At 52.9% G+C, this 6,000-nt stretch overlaps 1 protein-coding gene across 4 annotated transcripts in view; it reads right to left on the bottom strand.

Annotated features, from left to right (window-relative positions):
* Positions 1 to 1,605, bottom strand: part of SRCAP (Snf2 related CREBBP activator protein) — a 44,742-nt gene extending 43,137 nt beyond the window's left edge. For 3 of the 4 annotated variants that reach the window (XM_055137250.1, XM_055137251.1, XM_004615882.2), the window contains exon 1: positions 1,312 to 1,605. The gene's annotated coding sequence lies outside the window, so the exon portion shown is untranslated. Of the gene's footprint in view, positions 1 to 1,028; positions 1,200 to 1,311 lie in introns of those variants that run through there. The other variant, XM_055137249.1, reaches the window with a different exon arrangement.
* Positions 1,606 to 6,000: the final 4,395 nt, after the last annotated feature.

Genomic DNA, 6,000 nt, shown 5'->3' on the forward strand with positions numbered 1-6,000 from the left:
GAAGGGTTGCAGCTGTGTGAAACGCTCACATTTTAGAAAAATGAAAGCAAACCATGTTTTGTGAAAACAGAATTCCCTACAGGCATCAGACTCTGGCTGGAGGGAGGAGTCGGGAAGAGAAGAAAAACAGTAAATGCTGAAGTTGAAAAGGCTCCGACCAAGGAACAGAAAACACAAACAACCAAAAAAAAAAAAAAAGAGGGGGAGGGACAAAAAGAGCTGTGACATTCAGAAACTCAAAACGGTGCTGCTGTCCTCACAGGCTGCTTGCTGGCTTTTCTGGTAAAAGCTGATCATGGTCACAGAATCCACCCTTCCTCCGGGAAGAGCCCTGCGACACCTATACCTGTGCCCGGAGACACTGCCCCAAACACTAGCACCGGCCACATCAGAGGAGCCGTCGGATGGGAGGAAGGCCCGGCGCCAACCATGCCCCGGAAACCGGCAGGGGGAACGCACACAAGGCCCGGAAGTGTTTCCCAGACTTGAAGGAAATCCCTGAACCACGGAGCTGCCTTTGAATCACGCCCTCCTCTACAGCCACGCAGGACCCGCGGGCTAGGCAGAATTCCCGCGGCCTGAACTCTTGACCCCTGGTTTCGTTGGTCTCTAACCCCTCCCACCTGCTGACCCGTCGTGACCCCCGACCTCTGTCCCAGCGAGCCCCGCCCCCCCGGGCTCCCACCCCACCCAACGTGCGCGGCCGGCGGGGGGAGGGGCCCGCGCGTGCGCGGCCGGAGGCGGAGGGAGCCGGCAGCGCGCACCGCCCGGGGGCTCCCGCCGGAACCCGAGCCCACGCACACCGGGGTCGCCGGGCTGGCGCGCCTCTCCGCCCGGCCTGTCGGGGAGAGCCCCCCTACCACCGTCACCAGACCGCCAAAGGCCGAATAAGACAGGGTTCGTGCCGCCACGTCCTGGTGCCTGACTGGAATTGCTGGGCGCGCGCCCCGACTACCCGTCCCACGCCCCTCTTCCTCTTCCCGCGCGGCCCGAGGGGGGCTCGGGGTAGCGGGCGGGCGGGCGCCCACCTGGGTCCGTCCTCTCGGGCTCCCTCGCTCGCTCAAGCACGCGTGCGCAGGCGGGGAGACGCGCTGCCCCCGGGCTCGGTGCCGGCCGGCCGGGCCCCCCTCCGCCTGTCTCTATGGGCGCGCGCCGACCGCCTCGCGCACCGGCCCCGGGGCCCCGGCCGAAGGTGCGCGCGCAGCACCCCGGGAAGGTGGGAGGGGAGGCGGCGGCGGCGAGATGCGCGCGCAGTCACCGGCAGGGGCGGGGGACGGAGGGGCGTCCGCCATCTTGTCTCCCTCTCCTTACCTGCGTCCTCGGGGGCGTGCACGCCGCCCCCTCCCTTCCAGGAGGGGGGATGGCCCCCTCTTGGCCGCCGCCCGCGCGGTCTGTAGGTCCCCCCGAGACTAGCGGCCGCGGCCCCCGCCTGGTCTCCACAGTCTCCTCTCCTAGCAGAGACGGGGGCGGTGGGTGGGAAGAACGGGAGAAGCTACTCCCAGAGAACCGCCGCTTCTGAGGCCTCACCAAAATGGCCGCCGCCGCCTCGGCCGCCACCACAACCACCAGCACTACCACAGCTCGCTATCGCTACCGCCAGCGCGGCCCGTCCTCTCGCGAGAGGCAGGAACGAGGTTGGGGGAGCGCGGAGGCTCGCGTACTAACGTCAGGCGCCGCCGAGCGCGCAGCAGGCTGGGAAATGTAGTCGGCCCGGAGCCTGCGCCGGCTCCCCGACGGAGCCTTTCCCCCTCCGCCCGAGAAGCCGCCTCCGGAGCTGCATTGCGGCTGCCAGCCGGGACCGGTGCTCCCCTTCTTTATAGACCGCTTCCCGGCGCCCAGAGCTGGGGCAGATTGTTAGGTATCCGCAGCAAGTTCCCTTGGCCGTCCTCTTGTCTACGGGCTCCTCAGTGTTACACAAGGGTGGTCGTATTCCCAGTGGGTCTCCTAGCGTCTCTGCCATCTCTGTTTGCCTACTTTCTAGATCAGTAATCTGGTATTTACACTCGAATAGGATAACAGCAGCTACCTTCTAGTGATGCCGCTTCGTGGGTTATCTTAGCGGGGGGGGGGGGGGGGGGAGAGGAGGAGGCCCACCCAGCAGGTGCTAAAGGTGGGCCCCTGGCCGGGCTCAGGGAACTATATGTGGTGCCCGGATTGAACCTGGGGGGCGGGGGCACGTACCTTTACCCCATTCTTCAGCCCCTGTGCATAATCTTTTAATCCCAACAATACTTCATTTTACAAAGGAATTGAGTATCAGATTAACCACCAGTAAGCTGAGTTGCATAGCCAGGAGATCAGAGACACAAAGGATGTACAGAGAAAACTTGCCACTGAAAGACCTCCCTGGGAGTCCATGCTAGGGTGCTTTCTCCTTCAGTTTACTCTCCTCGTCCATAGAGTTTAGCACTTCCCTCTGTTCGTCAAAGAGTTAATGATCTATCCCCTGTGTTGTTGATTTAAAGTTCTATTTTTCTTACATTAAGGGGAGGAGATAGGGGCTGGAGCGATAGCACAGAGGGTAGGGCGTTTGCCTGGCACGTGGCCGACCCGGGTTCGATTCCCAGCATCCCATAAATCTCAGGAATTACCCCTGAGCACCACCAGGGGTAATTCCTGAGTGCAGAGCCAGGAGTAACACCTGTGCATTGCCGGGTGTGACCCGAAAAAGCAAAAAATAAATAAATAAAAAGGGGAGGAGATAGCAGGGGCCTGGGAGATGAGTAAGTACTTGCAATAGAAACTCCAAAACCTAAATAAACGGCTTTCTCTCTGGAACTGTACAAAAAGTTTGCTGACCCATTCTATATCTTGATCTAGGTGAAATCACATCTTTGAGAATATACACAAATATTCACTTATTTGCGCACTTAATGTGCTTACTCCATGTGCCTTGAATGTTATGAGGCCCTGAGTTTCTTTCCCAAAACCACGTTTTTCTTTAACTTCTTGGACCAGAGAGATATTACAGAGATGAAGGCACTGTCCTTGCTTGTAGTCAACCCAGTTTGATTCCCCCTACCCCATCCCGGGAATGCATGGTAATCCAGGAACTACCCAGAGCAACACAAGAACCTACCGGATGTGGCACGAAAATAGTAATAGGAGTTGGAGCAGTAGTACAGTGGTTACAGCATTTGCTTTGCATGCAGCTGACCTGGATTTGACCCCTGGCATCCCACATAGTTCCTACCACTGCCAGAAGTAGCCCCTCAACATTGCTGGATGTGGCTCCCCCCCAAACCAATAATAATAAAGTTAGAAGTTGGAGAGATAGTATAGCAGGCAAGGCATTTTACAAAGGTTTGATTCCAGGCACCACAAATGGTTTACTTAACCCTGCCAGGCATCGATCTCTAAGATCTACTGGTGTGACACACAAAAAACAAAAAAATGAAAATAACAAAGTTCTGTTCTGGGGAAGACATTTAAGAGACTGAAAAGACAAGCCAGAGATCAGGAGGCATTATTTGGAAATGATGGATCATATGAAGGACTGTTATCCAAAATACACAAAGAACCCTTAAAACTCAACAATAAGGGGATGAAGAGGTAGTATAGTGTGTGTGACTCACAGGGGTTAAATCCCCTGCTCCCCAAGTGGTCCCGAAAGCCCTCCAAGAATGATTCCTGAGCATCCCACCAGGCATGCCCCAAAGCCAAAAAATAAAACAGTGGGAGAAGGGAGGGAGTTTTGGGGCTTTGGTAGAAGAAAGTGTGCACTGGGAGGTGGTATTGGAGCAACTGTTAGTGAAACTACCAGTGACAGTATTATAAATCATGGTATCTCAATAAAAATGGGAGGGAAAAAAAAGAACCATGGAAATGACTGAAGGAGCTGGAATCTGAGCCTCCATGCATCCAACATCACTGGACATGACCCAAAAACAAAACAGGAAACCTAAAAACCCTCCAACAGTAAGAAAACCTATTTCAAAAAAGGGCCAGAGAGAGGGGCTAGAGCCATAGTATGGCAGGTAGGGCACTTAACCTTGAATGCAGCAGACCCAGGTTTAATCCCTGCATCCCATATGGTCTTCAGAGCACTATCAGAAGTATCCTGAGCACAGAGCCAGAAGTAATCCCTGAGCATCCCCATGTGTGGCCCCAAAACAAAAAATGCCACCTGGGTTAAAATAGCACTACCCTCTCAACCCAGCATTACCAGGTATAATAAAAAATTTTTTTTTAATTTTAAAAAGGGCCAAAAACCTAAACAAACAACTCGCCAAAGATGTCAAATAAACACACGAAAAACTATTATGTTCCACCTTACAAATTATCAGGGAAATGCAAATTAAAATGAGATACTGGTTCCATGGCTTGGAAGCCGGCCTCACATGCTGGGGGAAAAGGCAGCTGAGATAGAGAAGGGACCACCAAGTAAATGATGCTTGGAGGGCTCGCTCAAGATGGAGATGTGTGCTGAAAGTAGATTATAGACTGAACATGATGACCACTTAGCACCCATATTGCAAACCGTAACACCCAGAAGGAGAGAGAGAGTAAAAGGGAATGTGCTGCCACGAAGGCAGGGGGAGTTAAGGGGGATGGCAGGAGGGATACTGGGAATGTAGGTGGTGGAGAATAGGCACTGGTGGAGGGATGGGTACTCGATCATTGTATGACTGAAATATAATCAGAAAAGTTTGTAAATCTGTTACTGTAACTCAGTGATTCGTTTAAAAAAATGAGATACTGGCCAAAGAGGCCAAGTTAAGGCACTTGACTCTCATGCAGCTGACCTCTGTTCAATACCTGGCACAGCAAGTTTCACTGAACCGTGCCAGAAATAATCCCTGAGCGTCCCCAGATGTGGCCCAAAAATCCAAAAATTAAGATCTATTGAGGGCGGAAGATGTATCTCAGTGGCAAAGCATTATACAGGAGCCCCAGGTTCAATACCTGCCACCACATAGTCCACAAAGTACTATTCAGAGTAACTCCTGAGCACTGAGCTAGGAATAGCCCCTGAGTACTGCTGGGTGTGATCACAGAAATAAGTGTGAGACCAGAGAGATAGTACAGCATGTAGAGTGCTTGCTTTCCATGAGGCCAAACCAGGTTCGATCCCCAGCATTCCATATGGTCCCCTGAGTCCACCAGGAGTGATTCCTGAGTGCAGAACCAGGAGTAACCCGAGCATTACCAGTATGATACAATTAATGTAAATAAAGAAAATGAAGGGCTGGAGTGATAGCATGGCGGGTAGGGCGTTTGCCTTGCATGCGGCCGACCCGGGTTCAAATCCCAGCATCCCATATGGTACCCTGAGCACCGCCAGGAGTAATTCCTGAGTGCAGAGCCAGCAGTAACCCCTGTGCATTGCCAGGTGTGACCCCAAAAAAAAAACAAAACAAAAATAAAGAAAATGAATACTACTCTACATCTACTAGAGTGGCCCAAATCCAGAATACCGATGAGTATTCATCAAACGATAAGAATGTGGAACAATGAAAGTGTTGCTAGTGGAAATGCAAAGTAGTACATACATCTTTGAGGTTTCTGACGAAAACAGTCTTTTCATATAAATCAGCAATAATGCTTTATTTCAGCTCCCAAGAGAGTTGATACTTTTTGGTTTGGGGGCCACACCCAGCCATGCTCAGAGCTTACTCTTGACAACGTGCGCGGAGATTATTACTGGTAGGCTCAGGGGACCGGATGGGGTGCTAGGAATCAAGCCTGGGTCAGCCAGGTGCAAGGCAAGCACCAAATCTTCTGTAGGGCCCAAGGAGTTGAAACATGATGTCCACACAAAAAGCTGCACGTGGATGTTTATAGCAGCTTCGGGGACACAGGACCACTCTCAGCAATGAAACATTAAAAACAAGTGATCTGGGGGCCAGAGTGGTCATTCAGCAGGTAGAGTGCTCGCATTGTACACTCCCGACCTGAATTCGATCTCCAGCATCCCATATGGTCCCTTGGCCGCTGCCAGGAGTGATTACTGAGCACAGAGCCAGAAGTAACCCCTGTGCACTGCTGGATGTGGTCTCC

The sequence above is a fragment of the Sorex araneus genome, chromosome 4 (genome assembly GCF_027595985.1).
Source record: "Sorex araneus isolate mSorAra2 chromosome 4, mSorAra2.pri, whole genome shotgun sequence".
In the NCBI taxonomy this organism is placed as follows: Eukaryota; Metazoa; Chordata; class Mammalia; order Eulipotyphla; family Soricidae; genus Sorex; species Sorex araneus.